The sequence below is a fragment of the Lolium perenne genome, chromosome 2 (genome assembly GCF_019359855.2).
Source record: "Lolium perenne isolate Kyuss_39 chromosome 2, Kyuss_2.0, whole genome shotgun sequence".
Classification (NCBI taxonomy): Eukaryota; Viridiplantae; Streptophyta; class Magnoliopsida; order Poales; family Poaceae; genus Lolium; species Lolium perenne.
In genome coordinates, this window is record NC_067245.2 from 81,281,240 (window position 1) to 81,300,268 (window position 19,029).

Sequence of the window (19,029 nt, forward strand, 5' to 3'; positions counted from 1 at the left end):
GAAGGAAGTCAAATTGTGGGAAGCAACCACAATACTCTAAAGGAAAGACCAATCAAAACTCACTTCTATCCTTAATCAAGGAGTACTTCAACATGGAAGTATCATGAAGGTGAGAAAAATAGTGAATATGGAGAACTAGAAGTGGAGCCATATTCATTATGGAAGAAGGGAATGCAAGTGAAGTCACTTATAATACTATTTTCATAGTATCAACAAGTGGTTATCCTGCAAAACAAACCCTAGAAGAAGGAAAATAAACAAGTAAAGTCGTAGCTGGTATAATAAGACCGCAACCGATATAGGATAATCATGAAGAGAAAGTATGTGAAGTGAGGTATATCTTAACTAAAACTATAAAAGTAGCCACAGCTGGTAGGTAGATATTGCCTAAAACCATAACATAGCCATAGCTGGTATTCAATAAGCCACATCTTGTGTTAGATAGTCTGCAGCTGGTAACAAATAGTCCACAGCTTAATCGTTCTTTCACTCTAAAGGAAAGAGGGATTCCGTAGCTGGTATTCCGTAGCTAATAAATATTTAGTCGGAGGATTCACATCGGATACCCCCAACTGAGTGGATACACCACAAAGAATTCTTCATGAGACTCTAGAAAAGTACACACTATAAGCTAGACCAAGACTAATCTTCTAACCTTGGAGTTTAATGATTAGAAGAAAGGAAGTTTGAAGATCATTAGTAAACTCCAAGGGGGAGAGGAAGGCTGAAGGAGAAGTATTAAAATATGATATTTGGTAGTATGATAAACGAAGAAAAAGGTCTGAACTGAGAGGAAGTCCGATCTTATTTTTATAAGGTTGTTGGGAAGTACCCATATAAAAGTACTCTCAGGAGATTGTCAGACCAGAAGCCGAGGTTCATATCTCGGGGAAGTAAGGGTTAGACCTTAACTTGAGTGGGTAATTGTAATTACTCGAACCCAAGAGAACTTAAGTAAGTCTTAGAAAATGAAGTTGGATGAAGAAGATATCGGAGGACAATCAAAGCCTAAGAAAACAAAAGACCGAAGGGTTTGACCATATCAAAAACTAATGATTATTAGAAAGATTCCTTTCATGGAACCTAAAGAAACCAAAAAGGAAGATAACTAGCATAAACTAGAAGCCATGATTGGATGGACTAAATGAGTCTAATCCATTCGTAGGACTAAACAACCCGAACCATGTCTATTGTGAATACCTTACTAAGTACCATTACTTTCGTTATGGTAGTAAGGGAAAACAATACCCTACCTTAAATAAATCTTTTAGAATTAAGGTTTGGGCACCGCAGCTGAATTACCGCAGCTGGTAGAACCAAGCTTTGAGTACCCAGATAGGAAGCTATCACCACAACCATTAGTAAAGTCCATTAGCATAATAAGATTTCCTAATCCAATAATCTTTGGAGAGTAAGCCTATAAGCTTAGAGTGTTGGAAGAAAGCATAGAATTGAAGAAAGTATCAGTGCCAGACATCAGAAGACTTCAGGAAGGATCTGGACAAGGGATATATTCCACTATATCTAGTGTGATCACCATGGAGTTGAAGGATGGTGATCTGTTCAAGACATTTCAACATTCCGAAACATGAGAGCGTTCGAACTTCGGGACGAAGTTCAGTTTAAGGGGGAGAGGCTGTAATATCCCAGGTTTAGAGGCAATAAAATGAGAGAACACCAAAGTATGCATTGCATTCATGCATAGAAAATCCGGGGAATTTTCGCGCTTTCAAATAAAACATACCACAGTAACTGAAGTTTCACTTGACTTGCTGGAATTGAAGTAGATCATCAAGTCAATCGCTATAAACTTCACTGTGATCTTTGCTAAAACCTTGTTTTGGGTAGAGATGATTTGATCTATGGGTTAGATCAAATAGAAGTAGATTCACAACAAACAACACCTTAAGTAAGGATCAACTACAAGATCTTATAAAGGATCTCAACATGCCATTCCTTACAACCACACATGAATAATTATTCACTCCTAAATCAAAGAACACAATTAATTAAAACACTATTCTATACTTATCTTATCCACGTCTTCTACTAAATAAATGTTCCTACCATGAGTCACATGGTATATCTTTTCAACTACAATGCTTGAACCCAAGCCAAGGACATTCATATTCATTCTTCATTAACCCTTGACCATTCCAACCTTGTTTCCCAACTCATACCCTTAAACCTAGAGAAAGGAGAGAATCATTCATATGCTTATATTATCCATTGTGTAGAACCTAGTTTAATATTCAACCTATCTATGTGAGGTAAACCATTAATACTAATCAATGCTATAAGGAGTACAAGTCAAGTATTAAACTCTACTTGACCTAGCTCACACTTGATGGTAAGCAAGAATCTATTCTTCTAGTAATTATAGAGAGGCAAGTGTTGTGATCATTACAACTTGGTAATTATCATAAACCCTAGAGGAATCCTGCCTATTCAGAAGAGCTCAACCTAAAGAGGTATACTCAAGTATATGGACTTATACTTGATCTTGAAGAGAGACCATAATTCACCAATGAATTGTTATGCAGCCAATACTTTGATCATTACAATTGGGTGATGATCATAAACCCTAAGAACCTAAGTGAATGTGATGAGAGGATTAGTTGATCATGTCTAATGCATAATCTTACCTTATAATTTGAGATGATAAGTTAAATCTATATATGTGATCCATAGATCTCATTCTTCTCATGAAATAATAAATATATCAATAATAGTCAATCCAGACCAATACTCATGCCTTGTGTAGTATTGATATGGTATTTAAACCTTGTTTATCCAAACATTAGAGACAAACCTAGCATTGCCTTTATGCATGAATCCTAACCAAGTGAGGAGAATAACCTTAGCCAATTAAACATAACCAAGCTTATGCTCATACCTACTCCTAGTTGTGTATTTCATTGGTGATCACTACTTAAACCCTAGACCACATTTGAATTTCAATCCAAGTATCACTTGGGATGATAAGTATAACCCTGCCATGCCTCATGCCTATTGGATACTTCAAATAGTGAAGTATTCCCAAAACCATAAACCTTGTCATATGGAACCAATCTACATAAAATAATATGTCCTAACTTGTGTATCATGGAACACAAGAATAAAACCAATCCCTATATACTTAAAGACTAATGCCATTTGGTGAGTAGAATGAAATCAATATCCCATTTTACTTTTCTATCCAAATACCTTGTTTAGTGAACCAAATGAAATAGTATTCATATAAGTAGTTGAGTTAACCATGATGAGCATAGGAGCTATCTCAGATAATTTAAGCTCGAAGTTGCTAAGAAAGATTAGTAATTATAGAGTTTGTTCAACCATTTTCTTAAACTTTTAGAAATAAATTTCCACATAAAATGATGAATCAAATTCCATCCTCATAGACAATTACTTTAAACCCTAGCTATAATTAACATATATGTGAATCACCAATATGGTTAAGCACACTAGCTAAACCTAATAATATGTTTCTTGCATATATTTCAACCACATAAATGGATTTGGTTCACAAATAAAAAGAATTTAGAGTAATACCTAAACCCATATCTATTTTAATTATGTCTCGTTAGAATCCCAATCTAATCAAATACTAAATATTTATTAAACAACAAAACTATGTTGTGAACATGATTTTCAAATTATATTGATCTTGAAATAATTTAACACCTGCAAAACAAATAGAAATCAATTGGAATTCAAATATCTAATTTAAACCAGAAAATAGAAAAATAGAAATAAGAGAAAGAGAGAGGCTTACCTTTCCAGCCAACGCAGCAGCCCAGTTGTTGGCCCAGGAGCAGTCCAACACAACCAGCCCAGCCAGAGCCCGGCCCCCTGTACCACTTCGTGAGGATAAGAGTGAAGAAGAGAATCATCTTCTTCCTCTTGCTGGAGATCGACAGCGCGACCGGCCACCGCATCGATGCTGCTCGTCGACGCAACGACACGCCCGCTAGCTCGCCACGTAGTTGTCCTTCGTTCTTGTCCATCGCCAGGAGGATGCTTCAAGATTCCGACCCGAACCCTAACGCACATCACCTCAGCATCCTGACCGTCCGTTGCCGACGCTCGTCGCCGTTTCCGACCACGCCTCGAGCTATGAAAGCTCAAGAAGAACCACTGAAACCCTAGCTAGCTCCGCAACCCTCTCATACCTTCTCTATCCCTCGCCATTTTTCTCAAACACCGAAGCCATCACCGACAGGTTCTCCGGCTAGCCGGTGTTTGAGGACACCCCAGGGTCCATCATGTAGTCTCGGGGAAGCGCCTGACTCCGTAGATCATCCCGGTGGAAGGAATCGAGCAGGAGCTTTCCCAGCTGATCGAATTTTATCAAGTTCTGCCGCGGAGGTTCGCCGGAATCCGTGGTATAGCGCTCGTCTCCGACCGTCCCTGCCTCCATGGACCAAACCATCAGCACCACAGTAAATTTACGCACATCTAGAGCCTCCTTTTGAGCCTGAGCATCCACCGTAGCTAGTTTTGGTATCTTGGCCGGAGCGCCGCTGCAGTCGGTGGTCGCCGGAGTAGCTCCGATCATCGTTTTCTGAGAGCGCCGCTTCCATGTTGTTCCGTGTGTCGAGCCGCATCTGGTGAACCCATCAGGCCGTCCCCTAGCGGCCGGAACAGCCGTCGCCGACGACGACTGCCTCGCCGGCGATGTGCTCCCGTGCCTAGTCAGTTGTTGACAAGTCTTCGCCTACGTGGCCAATGACCTGGAGATTGGCCCACTAGTCAGTGTCTTAGGCTAGGTATGAACCGGTACGTTTAGCTTTTTACTTTATTTCAAATTCCAGAAAAATGCTGAAACTTTGTAAAATCATACAAAATTCATTTCAACTCAGAAAATTATGAATAATATATCAAAATGCTCACACAAATAAACTCTATTCAAATAAAATATAAAAAAAATGGGTGTCAAAATAAAAATTCACTTATTTTTAACTTTATTAATTATGCCTTTCCAATTGTTTTAAAACACAATTTGAATTCAATAAATTAGTTAAGCTCAAAATTAAATATTAGTTATTCAGTAACTAAATAAAATATTAAGTTTAGTTTTAGTATCATGTTTCATTTACTTAAATATATGTGAGAATTCATAAACCCTAATTTGCATATTACTATTTTCTATTTTCTGTAAATAGTAATAACTCAAGAAAATATTAAAAGACAATATTATTTTGGTAGCCCAATAATTGTTTACTTAAACATATTTGAATAACAAGTTAATTATTTTAAAACCTAATCACAATTATTAAACCCTGATTTCTAAATTTAACTTAAATAGGAGTTACCCTAATTATTAGTTCTTGTGAAAATTAATAAAATGTCAAACCATTACTAATTTTGTTTCAAAGTAATTAGTAACCACACCTATATTTCCAATCATCAATTTAGGAGTTGGATCATAATTTAGAAACCCTAGTTTCAATTTAAGTAAGACCTTGATTCCATTATTTCATGTGATCATTCAACCTTAGAAGCAACTCTAAAACCCTAGTTGCTTATCACATGTGATCATGTGAATTCCACCTTACATAGAGAACCTTATTAGGTGACCAACAAATACAAGTCATGATCCACCAACATAGAACCAATTCACATGAGTCATCATTTCATGTCTCTATTTCAATTTAAACCCTATATGATTCACTAGTATCACCTAGGTATAAACCCTAACTGGTTAATTGGATAAGTACCATTGATCATCACTCCATTATACCACACCATGAGGATCAACTTTAATCATCATAATTTAGTAGAACTATAATGATAAACCCTAGTACCAACCTTGTGTAGCAATTCACATCCCATGCTCCTATTCAACTAAACCCTACTTAAGGATCATAAACCACTTAGCTTGGCAACCATTAGTGACTACTTAATGAAGCAAATATGAAGCCATAATAAACCTAATAGCAAACCTATTGAACCATCTTAATAACCATCCTTTGATATGTTGTATATGGGAAGCCATAGTAATAACCCTACCAATACTTGCTACATATAAACCCATTCTACTTAAAGAACCCAACTAGTTCCTATTAGTGAAACTAAATGAACCAATAATAAAATTAATTGAATCCAATAGTAAACCCTAGAAAGCAATAGCTCCTATGTATAGTAATTCATATTCTTATTTAACATGTTCTTCAAAAGTTATTCTTTTGAAGTACAAATGTCAATCCAACCTTAGAAGCCCTAATCCTTCTTTCAAATACTCATTATTTCTTAAACAACATGTTCTTCAAAATTTATTCTTTTGAAGTATAGTATAAGTAATCATCAACCATGTTCTGTAGAACTTAAAATTGACAACTGTTCTTTATATATTATTCCATCACTATTCTTTATGTGTAAGATTGTTATGATGTCTTATATCACTTGTTTAAGATGTTAATAAAACCAAACCGTAATAAGAACCTTGTTTGAGAACCATTCTAAAAGTGCAACCAAACCTAAAGAAATCTTTACAACTCATACATCCTAAATCATCAAGGTTAGGTTACGCTCGGGACGATTGCATCTCATATTATGCATTATAGAATATTTTCCAGTTCTTTAAACATTGTCCTTACCGGACGACGATGGTATTTCAGCATTTGGAGTTCTCACGTATCGAAGCTTTTGCCTGCATAATCTTGCAGTCAAGAAAGGCAAGTTCGTCGCTTGCTCATGTCATTTGATTATTTGTATCAAACTATATGCAAAGTACTATACTTATCACTCATGCATTGAAAAGCAAAGTATTATTTTACAATTATGAATATGACTATGTGGTGGGCAATGGAGCCATGGTATGTGTTGATATGGTGGAGGTTCCATTGCATGGGTACTACTCATCTAGGACTAAGTACCAATGTTGTCCAGTGATTCTAGCGCCGTACAAACCGCGTTAACCATGAGATCTATAATGGCTCTAGGGAAGCCAGCCGTATCTTTTCCCTTCTGCACGCCAACGGACTGGTAGAGCTGCGGGGTGTTGGAGGCACTGCCGTAGGTTGGGATAGCCTTTTAAATCCCCATCCTTTAGTGATGTTTAGCTCTACGGTCTATGATGCATTGTCCGGAGTACACCGTGAGTAAAGTCGTATTATCGGGAGAAGTCTACTGGGGGTGTACGGTTGGACAAAAGGGTGGGTTTGCAGTCGCGGAGAAGGCGGTGTGGGCTTGGATCTTTATACCTGGCCTCACACCAAAGGAAGTGTGAACGGGGGCAAGTCCCTGCGGATGGCAAAAAGGGTGGGATCTCTTGTGGAAAAAGTAACGCACCTCTGCAGAGTGTATCAAATTGTGGCTGTCACTCCCTGTTCCGAGAAGGGAACTGTGAACGCGGCAGGAAAGGAACTCCACGAAGTTCTGGTCAACCTGTGAAGACTGACGGGCATAGTTTTCAGAATAAAATAAACCTTTTGAAGAAATGTTTATGAAAACTTGCATTGGCCTATGACTTTCTGGTCTATGGCTGTAGCTAGTGCATGATACACCTATTTCCTAATATGAACTTGCTGAGTACGCTCGTACTCATTCTATCCCATTTGAACCCCCTTCTTAGATCAAGGCACCGAAGGAGAAACTACCGTGGAACTCGAAGACAAAGGAGTCAACTGCAACAAGATGAAGAATCCAATCAAAGAAGTCAATGGAGTCAACTTCTGCATCAGCTATTATGGAAACCTAGACTAGTAATAGAAGGGAACCTTTCCCTAATCCTAGCACCTAAGTAGCTAGAATTCTATAGCAAGCCAAGTAGCTCTTAAACTTGGGTTAGCAATAAGTTAGACTACGAGTCGTTCTTCTGGAGCTTTATTTGAAGTTTTACCTCACTGTAAAGTAGGAGGCTGTGTTGATCTTATGTAAACAGCTCGTGTGTACTTCTATAGACATACCTTGGACTCGCATATGTTTCTGTTGTACCACTCTGAGAGATGTAATATGAGAGGAACGGTGTTTCACTTGTGTTATGTCAACGACTTGTGTACTACACCATGCAGTGGTACGCTGGGTCACCACAATTAAATTCATGTAAAATGTAGCTTATGTAGGATCTATCGGTAGTACTATTGGATATGTCGTGAATATATCTATGCTATGTTGGCTGCTGTATGCAGCTTATCTTATCTTTTCTCTGGATTTGTGCCCTAGATTTCCTACCTGTTTGAGTAAAAATGAAGGCATAAAGAAATGAATGACGTTAAAAACAGACGGAGAAGCTGCTCTAGATTTGCTACCAATTTGGGTAATCAAGAATGAATGAGATCGAGCGAGAGAGAGAGAGAGAAAAAAGGTGCATTGAAAACTGCTAATCTGGTTGCCTGCATCGAGGAGATCAGGTGGGTGCCCCAATTTATTTTGCGGTGATGTATATTTACAACACGAAAGATATAATTTGGGGCACACCCTAAAAAACTTGGGTCAAAGTGTAAGGAGAAGACATCTGTTGCCCTTATCATCATATGTCGGAGATGCTCTAATAAAGCTCAAAGCATAAAACTCAAAGCCTCTCCACACGTAAGATGAATAAGTAAGGAGATAAGGGATCACCCTAACTGTACGGAAAATCCAATTCAGCTTACACGTGCATATGAATTTATTGTGTGAAAACATATTTTAAAATGTTAAAATATGCATATCTAGACATTTTTTGTTCGGACATAAGTTTTCAGAAAAAATAAACATTTTATTTGTCCATGTAAATAAACAAATTTGGATGCTCTAGCATTAATATTTACACGACATTTTTTTTCCTACATGCCACATAAATGATTTTTTACACGAAAACGTGTGTATGAACATAGAATGCTCAGATATACATGCAACGTTTTTTATTTAAAATGTTGGCACTCTTTAATTTACGGAGTATATGCATCTACAAGCCAAAACACCATCTTACTAAGGTAGACCATGTTCATGAGTGAAAGTGTCCAACACGGAACACATTCCATGACAGCCTTAATCCATGTACACGGAAAACCAATCTTCGCCGTTACAATTCTCTGAACAAAAGACCATTCAACACGGCTGGAGCTGAAACTGAAACTGAATCGTTACCCAATCCCGTCCTCCCGATCGATCTGGCTAGCCTGGGAACCTGCGGTCTCCCGCACCGTACGTGAGATTATCGCCTGCATATGGCATCATCTCGTGGTCCGCACGATCCGCGCCGCTGGTCGAACAGTAACCTCGACCTGCTCCAGCAACCGCAGGACAAGTATTGCGTTTCGTTGCGGTTTCGACCAGGCCAATTTAATCTGCCTTGTTTGGAGCAATGGATCTAGGACCCCAGCCTACTTGCCAATCTGCCGGCTAGCTGCAGGTCACGCCATCGGGGCGCATGGTTCGTCTCGTATCGATCGCCTGATCGACGTCGTCGAACGAACGACGTCGCATGATTGATTGATTGGCTGGACACGCACGCGTCGTGCATGATCGCGAAGAGTCTGGATCGAGACGATGGATGACAGACAAGACGAATGATATGGTTTCGTGATGGCGCGTGATCTTGCCTGGAACGGGGTGTTTTCGCCTATCCCGGAGCTTTCCGAATCGTTCGATTCTCCGCTTTCCCAACTAAATTAGGAGCTTTCCGAATTGTTGGCCTCTCTGCATTTCCTGGGCAAAAGAGTGATTTCTAGTGCAAGCGTAAGGGCAATTTCGCTTCTCTGCTTTTCTTCCTGCTCTCCGGCGAACAGCAGTGCTGCTCCGTATCATCTTCTTCTCCTCTCCCGCTGTTCTTCTTCACCTATTTTCTGACAAGGGACAGCTACAGCTACAGTACCTGTCCGAAATTTGCCCGTGGCCACGGGTGACCGTAATTTAGCATATGGTGGCTTCCTGATGGCGCAGGATTTTTGCCTGGAACGGGGTGTTTCGCCTATCCTGGACCTGGAGGCTGGAGCCTGGAGTGGAGCGGGAGGGATTTTGACGAATTGTTCCCTTCTCCGCTGACGGGCCGCTTTCCAAATTGTTCGCTTCTCTGCTTCCATGCTGGTCCGGCCGTGCGCTTCTCCTGATCGTTAGTTTTCTAGTGCTAGCGTCAGGGCAATGGTGGCAGCTGGGCCTGTCTTGTCTTCGTGTCTTCGTAACACTGAAATGTGCTTGGGTATCATGTTATCACCCCGTTTGCGCCCAAATGCTGCAGTCCATGCTGACCTCTCTTTTCTTCGTGCGTTTCTATTTTCAACAAAAGTACTAGCACCTATTGTCTTTTCGGCCAAAAATAAAGAACACGCCTACAGCTCGAACCGGATCCTCTGATGTGGTGAAGCAAAGTCACCTAGCTACACTAGTAAGCTAGTGTAAATTTGTGAAGAAAAGTCAGAGTAATGTAGCATGTACTATGCATTGTATTTTTAAGATGATTACTGTAGCAAAAATATATAAATTAAACTTTCTATCTCACAATTTTCATGGCATGTAATAAATATTACTATATTCCATGGATTTGTACTATACAGATTAATTCAAATCAATTTCTACTTAGTCCTACGTTTTTTATGAAGGAAAGTTAGAGAATCCCTCTTCTCTAACTTTGCTTCTTGACGTTAGAGGAGTTGGAGCTGGTTCCGCGCAACATCCGCACAGCACAGTGATGCGGCCACTAGCATCAGCAAGTGCAGCAAATAGTTCTACATTTTTCTACTACTAGTTAAATGCCCGTGCGCTGCAACGGGTTATAAATATTCTAATAATTTCATATTAATCGTGTTAAAAAAACATTCTAATAATTTCACAAAATAAGAAGTGATTTGATGATTATTTGATGCTTTATAGTGGTGAAGAAGTTAGTACTGTTCTAATAATTTCACATTAATCGTGTTAAATAAATAACTTCGAAATTCTTCATATGAACTTATGCACCTCAAACATCATTGTCAACTTCTTATATGAACTTATCCATCTCAAACATCATTGCCAACTCTTGGGCCAATGCCTTTCTGTGCAACATGCACATTTCCGTAACGGCACGTGCAAGTGGTTGTATCGCTTAATGCTTCTTTGTACATATTAAATAAAATTGTTTTTATTCACTTTGCAGGTTACCGTGTACAGATAGTTTAAGCAAGTTGCTTAATGGAAAATGATTCCCCTAAAGTGCCATGATTTTCATAGTTGCAAACCAAAAGAACAAAAAAATTCTCTTTTATAAGACGCACCAATTCTCAGAAAAAATCCACATTGTGATTAATACAAACAATGGAACACATATTTTAAGCACAAGTAAACTGTAAATTGTATAGACAGACTTGGCAGCCGCTAGGAAATATTTCTTTAGATTTACTACAAAGCTTTAGATATTCAATGAACATCTGGACAGAGAAGCAAAGAACTTATACGATCTCTCTAAATGTGTCAAAATAGCTCGCAGCAAACAGCACACTGGTGACTGGCAACCTCGACGTCCATGTTGTTGTTGTCGCTGCCAGCTTCGCTACTGGGTTGCATGCTTGGTCCCAGGCAAAGCTACGCTTCCATGCCCATGAATACTATGATGGCCACTAACATCGGTAGTTCGACACCACAACTCCAGTCATACCATCGTTGAGGAGCATAGTAAAAAATGGTGAGCTGCATCAAAACAGCAGTACTAACTTCTTCACCACTATAAATCATCAAATAATCATCAAATCACTTCTTTCTATTGGATACACCAAAATCCATGTGATTAATATCAAGAAAAAACTCATGGCATCCGTCTTGAACAGGAGGGATAACAACCCAGTTTCCTAAAAACATGAAAGCAATGCATGACAGCTCGCTGAGTCAAGTTTGATAAAGCTATCTCTGAGAAAAACATTTCCAAAGGTATAAAATTGCACTGTAGACAGAGTGTATAAGTCGAGTTTCAGCAAAGTATGAACATGGATATATTGTACATGTGAAGGACATGGCCACTTGCTAGGCCTTGGAGAGGTACTTGGGCAAGTTGGGCTTCATCCTTTGAAAGGCGAAATGGTTAAGAACAAATCTAGCCACTAACATTCTACAGATGCATCTGCCTGGAAGCAAATGAACAGAAATGATATCAACTCCAAAGCAAGAGGAAACATTGAGGAACTCTAGAACTGAGCTGAAATGACTTTAATCGCCTAAGCAACACATGGGAAATGATGATTGCCTGAATCGTTGCCCAGAGGGCAGTCACGAGGGGAACCCATATGGAGAATGGCACGACCCACTCTGATCCTTGAAACCCCTTCTTTGCTATACTGCTCCCCAATCATAAGATCTTTCAGTCCATAATTAAATCTAAACAATAAACCTCTATTGTAAGATTCAAATAACATGCAGCTTACATCATTCTTTGTGTAAAATAAAATATACTCAATTAAATTTTCCTGTGAAGATAAATTTCCTTCGGTGAAATATACTGCAAAAAATGACAGTAAACCATTGGTTGTATAAGCTATCCTTGGTAGAGATATGTGTGCAATTCTATACTACAAACCATTGGTAGTATAAGCTTTATACTGTAAATATTGTATTACAAAGTACAGATAAATATGTCTAACTCAAGGGTGATTAAATGAAGAATTTCATTTTATTATGCTAAGATTTTCAAGACATGGACACAGTAGAGCCCTTCCTGGCACCAGGGTAACAAAAAAATCAGGGTAATCTATCCTAGGTAGATACATGTGTACAATTCTGGAGTATAAACCATTGGTAGTATAAGCTCCATGTTGTAACTATTATATTTCAATACAGGGAAAGACCTCCACTTAAGGGTAATTAAATGATGAATTTCGTTGAAGATGCTAATATTTCCAAGACATTGACACAAGCATACCTTCTTGCACAGAGTAAAAAAAATCACAACATAATGAAGAGAAAGTAATCTATGCAACAACTTTGCATGAAATTCAAATAAGCGCAACTTGCGCAAAAGACATCGAGCAGCAACAGAAATTCGAGGTAAAATCAACATTTCCAGTCAAGTCACGTATTTCCTAAATTAATCTTTATGAAACCACGGTGAAACGGTCAATAAAGGAAGGAAGAACGATTGCTGAGTTATAACGGTCACATATTTCCTAAACGCCCTCATCCCGGGGGCCTAACCTAGCCGTCAGGACACCGCACCGCCATCCCCCCATCCCACCGACGGCGTGCATCTCCACAAGGCCGCCCCGTTCCTCCACTAACGATGCACTCCCGCCACTCTAGACTTAACCTACCGAGGAACCGAGCGAAGGCCTGCATCTCCCCGGACGCCGGCGTCCTGCATCTCCCAGAAGCCACCTCGTTATCCACGGACGGACACCATTGACTGCAGGTTAGTATTTATGTTTTTTCTGTTGGCATGAGTTCTTGCTCGCAAATCCATTATTGTAATTTTCAGGATGAAAATGTATCGATCTTAACAGAGGAATAAGCAAAGTGAGGAGAAGCTAGCAATCATGCACACGAACAAATTGAGTTGTAGAACCAAGATGGTGACAAATGGAGAGATGAGTCTAAAATGACAGACTGAAAATATCAGTCATAGTACATATTTTCCTATTGGGGAGTGGGGGAGGGCGTATATATAATTGTCATTTGGGTCAGGGATCACCTACCTGAAGTCCAACCTTGTACTTCTGTATGGTAATAATAAAAACCATCTTCCCCATGATGATAGAATAAATCTCATCCCTATGAGGAAACAGCGGATTAGATGAAAACAAGGCAATCGAAAGTACACATTGAGATAGTTGAAAGAAATGTTGATTATGTTAGCCTTTCATAAAGACATATTTCAACTTGCTGCAAGGCAACCAAACTGTTTACATAATGTGACGTACATGCATTTCACCAGTTGCGGGTTAAACTTAGAGACCCTAGAGACCCATCAAGGATCTCCCTGCCACCAATCAATATATCAATACAACATTACACAGATACACCACACTGAGCCGTATTCTCTCCATATAACCAAACATGAGTTTATTTGAGGTGGGAGCATCTAAATCCCGGCCCTTCCCTTATTGGAAAAATCAAATTTGTAGCATTAACTAATGATCTATTGGTTAAATAAACACCTATTCAAATTGGAATTAGCACTGATGCACTCATCAAGCTGGGTCCACCAACGGATCTAGTAAATGCCTGCCGGTAAGCAACTAAGGGTCACCTTTTACACTAATCAAAAATCCAGAAATAAGCCCTTGGGTTTTTAAAAATGGGAAGTACATTGCATAAGAAATCTTACCGTAGAGGGTATATCGTCTGTTCCATGGACAACGGAGGAGGTAAATGGTTGCACAACACATCATCAACTGGTCTAAGAAGGACCCTTTATAAAGCTAAGCATCAAATAGTCTTCTACCATATTTATGAAGGATCAAGTACCTTATTTCTAAAAAAACGGATATGTGACTATATCCTAAGCTTTATCTCTCTCTTGCTAAGATGGCAAGGTCAGGAATGGACGTGAAGATTCGAACAAGCAGTTACCCCCACAATCTTCTCAAGCAATACAGATATTTCATAAATTATAATTGTCTAAAAGTTGAGAACCTATTGATTATAGAGAATCATGTTCACACAGTTGCACGTGATTTTTCTTATATGCCGTTTACAAGGATGCACCTAAAAGCATACCAGAGACAGAATCATTTAGTACTGGAGTAGCACCTAAAAGCATACCATAGTAGCAAATTTGGAATGTTCATGTATCCGTCCCTACTACTACAATCTGTGAGATCTAAAAGTAGAAGGCAAAATTGTTTACCTTAGAACTGGGACCAGCCAGGAAACCATACTCCTAGTAAACCAAGTAATTAACCAATGGGATTGCGCTCCTCGCTGCATCCAACCATCCTTGCATCGAAAAGCAGTATTCCATCAAGAATCCGGGCGCTATTCTCCTTGGACTGACGCTGCTCCTCTACGGGAGCCTCAGCGCCGTCGAGCTGCTTCTGGAGGGGTGGCGGAAAACGGAGCCCAGCTCCTAGGTCTCCATATGAGGGTGTCTTCTCAGGGATTGAGGTGGCGTGGATCTGAGCCGGCCGGTTGGTGAACTCAGGACGGCAGGATCCGGGGAACACACGGGCAAACCCGGAACCTACTTGGCGGCGGGGATCCTGGGTTCGGCACGGAGATGCTCCATTGGTGCGAAGAATTGGGGGAGCATCTGGCGGCGCGAATGAGCGAGCGTGCGTGGCGCTCTGGGCTGGGCTGGGCTTCTGCGGCAGCGCGCTAGGGCTCATCTTTGGGGCGGCGCGATGCGCCATGCGGTGGTCGCGGGGGAATGGAGCCATGAGGGCGCTCGCGGTCGGGGTTGGATGGGGGCACTGAGCGAGGGATGTGGATTTTTTTTTGGGAAAATCTAAAGAGAAGCGCCGCATAGCGGAAGCTCCTGTGCGGCGGAAAAAAACGCGTCGCTCCCTTAGTGGACCGAGTACATCTTATCCTCAACCCCACCTTATTCCCAATGCTCTCGACCAAGCAATTGTATCTCTTTGTAAAACCACGACGGGAAAGCGGGGAAGAGAGGAGCCGCGCAGGAGGCCGTCGCCGTCGCCGTCGCTGCGAGCACGAAGACGCGCGGGAGGCCGTCGTCGCCGCGAGCACGGAGCCACGCGGGAGGTCGCCGTCGCTGCCGCAGCAAGCACGGAGCCGCGCAGGAGGGCGCCGTCGCCGCGAGCACGGAGCCGTGCGGGAGGCTGCCGTCTCCGCCGAGCATGGAGCCACGCAGCGCTGCGGGGGAGACATCACCACGCCATGAGGTCGTGGACGGCGGCGAACCACGAGAGGATGACAACAGTGAGACTCGGGCCGGCCGGTCGCGTCCGCCGCCAATCCTTGAGGGCGCAGCCTCAGAGCGCGCTCGCTGCTGCTTCAAGCCCTCCCTCGCACGCATCCAAGTTGAAGCCGCATCCTCCGTGAGGCCGGCGGAGAGATTAGAGCATGTCTAACATGCCCCGTATTTCGCTGCCCCGTATAAGTCTTTTATTTCGCCCCGTATCGAAAAACTGCTCCATTTCGAGCCATTCCGTCTAGCAGACCCCGTATTTCGCCCCGTATTTTCAAAAATAAAAACCCCGGGAAGTTCATCTTCATTGATCATACTACGGATCATACATACATATTGATCATACTACGGATCATACTACATCTAACTAAGCATCAATCTACGTCTAGTCGTCAAGGATGACGTAGGGGATGAAGGCGATCCTCGCCGCCTCCTCCCGCGCCTGCCGCGCCTCGAACTCCTGGACGGCGGCGATGGCTGCCGCCTGCTCCTCTGCCTCCGCCCGAGCTTTCTCGGCGGCATCCGCCTCGGATTCGGCCACCGCACGGCGGTAAGCCGCCTCCTCTTCCGCCGCCTCCTCTTCCTCCTCGCCGCCTCCGCTTCCTCCGCCGCTGGTGCTGCCGATGGTCGCCCTCCATGCCGCCAACGCCGCGCGGTCGCGCTGCCACTGCGCGCGCCATTTCTCGAACGCTTCGCCGCTCATCGGCTTGAGCGGCGGGTCCTGCTTGTACCACCGCCCACCCGCGGCGTACTCCCGGAGCGGCTCCGGCACGTACAGCGCGCCGGCGTACTTGCAGGCCGCGCGACGGCTCCCGGCGGCGGAAAGCTTGCACTTGAGCTGCCACGCTTCCTCTACGGTGTCCGGCGAGGGGGATCGCTTCGATCCGCTCGCCGGCGAGGCCCTACTGCGGCGGCGGGAGTCCATCCTGGCTTGGGGGTGGAATGCGGCGTGGAGGAGCGGCTAATTGCTCGCCGGAGCAGGAGGAGGAGGCGGCGGCGCACGGCGGAGCTAGGGTTGCGAGTGAGGGGTTAACCCCTCACTCGCACCTGCGCCCACTATATGTACGGGGCGACGGGGCCGATTTCCTGGGCCCCGTATTCCGCCAAAACGGGGCGGCCCGAATACGGGGCCTGCTAGACGGCCCAAACCGCGCCTGCCCCGTATGTCGCCGGAATTTTACGGGGTGAACGGGTTATACGGGGCTGTTAGACATGCTCTTAGTAGGCATCGCTAGTTTTGCAAATAGGGAGCTAATTGCCAGATTAATTAGGTGCAACGGCCAGATTAATTATGAGTAATTGCCTGATTAATTAGGTCTTGCTACATTACCGATTGCCAGATTAAATCGGAGTAATTGCCCGATTAACTATGTCTTTCCACGTTACCGATTGCAAGATTAAATACGAGTAACTGCCCGATTAATTTTTTGAAGCTAACTACTCGATTAATTACTAGTGATTGACAGATTAATTAGGAGTAGTTGCCTGATTTAATTTATACTAATTTGGTAAATTAATTGGTGCATATTTTCCAGAACATATAGTGTGTATTCGCCAAAAAAATTCTAGTTGCCAGATTAATTAGTGTATTTTTCTAGGTTAATTAGTCACGGTTTTTGTGATATAAATGGTACTGTGTATGTATCATACAGTACATAGTTTAGCAAATGATGTTATGATGTTGTGACGCTAATGAGGAAGAAGGAGCTCACGATGACGTTATATGGAGAGAAACTTAACGTGGAGACAGAATTAATTTGTCAGAGTTTGGCCCAATAAAGCCCATCAATATGCTCCGTTATACACGAGAATGATTAGCGCGTTCCCACTCACGTGTGGCAGCCGCCGCACAGAACGCTCAAGATGCGGCGCCGCCGCGTAGTCCTGCCCTTTTTTTTTTACCGCGTTGTCTTTCGGTGGACAGGAAAAAGGGAAGGGGAGTCTGACGAAGGGCAACGGACCATGGTCGACGATTGACAACGGAACACGTCCGTACTTTTTAAGTAGTAGAGATTATTTAGGATTCTACGTTAGGGCCCAATTCGGCCATGGCCCGCCCAGGAATTTCGCCAAAACACCACCTATGCCTATGTGTTAGTGGCCCAGCCCACCAACATCTAGTATTCCCCAACCACCGGCGCCTCTTGCACTTCCGATCTCTCTATGTCTCCCGACCATTAACCATAAGAGCATCTCCAGCGGCGCGAGCCAAACGGACGTTGAGCGACCGTTTGTGCTCGCCGTGACCGAAAATCCGTCGTGCACCACCTCCAGCAGCGCGACGCAAAGTGATCGGGCCGTCCGCGGAGACGCAAACCTGGCTCAAATATGCGACAGGTTTGCGTCTCGGCGGACGCTCGGCGGTCGCGGAAAAATGTCCGCTCGGTCCTCGCACGGACCCGCCTAGCAGCGGCACAACTGGTTCATCTTCCGCGGCATTACTTCCGGGCGGCGCGCTGCAGCCTTTGCAGGGCCGCGTTAATGGCGTGCCTCGGCTTCCGCGAGCGTGCGCAGCGTCGATGCGTCTTCTCCGCCAGTACTGGCATCGAGGCGTCGCGTCGGCATTCTGCGGCCGCGTTAATGGTGAAGCCTCGCGTGTCGCGCGTAGTAATGACGACGCCCCGCGTGGCGCGGCCGTCGCACTGTCTCCGACCTATATAAACAGGGGCGCGAGCATCTCATCTCCTCCCCACTAAACCCTAGCCGCCGGTGCCGTAGCGGCGCTTTCGCTCAGCCCTAGCAGATCCGCCATGAGAAGCGCCGGACGCGGCCAGGCTGCCGCGCCTCCACCTCCACCTTCACCTCCCACTCCACCTCCCCCGGCCTCGAGCTCCGACGACGAGTTCGACTCCGAAGATAGCACCGACCTCCTCCACCCGGTCAGGGACGCCGCGGTCTTGGCACTCGCGGCGCAGGAAGCAGAGGAGGAGCTGGCGGGCAACGCGGCGTTGGACACCGAGCTGGAACAGCGCAGGCTGGCGGCCGCCGCTGCAGCCGAGGACTCCGACTCAGAGATATCTTGGTCCTCCGATGACCCTGATGCGCCGATGCCGGAGGAGAAGGCGGCGGAGCAGCGGGTCCTCGTCGAGTCTTTCGAGACGCTCAAGGACGAGGCCGCCAACGCGAGGCTGGAGCAGTGCTGCATGAGGATGATACGTCTCCGACGTATCGATAATTTCTTATGTTCCATGCCACATTATTGATGATATCTACATGTTTTATGCACACTTTATGTCATATTTATGCATTTTCTGGAACTAACCTATTAA

The 19,029-nt window shown here is 43.4% G+C and overlaps 1 long non-coding RNA gene across 1 annotated transcript; it reads right to left on the minus strand.

Moving 5' to 3' along the window:
• Nucleotides 1–11,256: 11,256 nt before the first annotated feature.
• LOC127333087 (uncharacterized) lies at nt 11,257–15,539 on the minus strand. The gene is made up of 2 exons (XR_007870965.2): nt 14,738–15,539; nt 11,257–13,659 (listed from the first exon to the last, which is right to left on the minus strand). It is a non-coding gene; the product is annotated as an uncharacterized lncRNA (long non-coding RNA).
• Nucleotides 15,540–19,029: the final 3,490 nt, after the last annotated feature.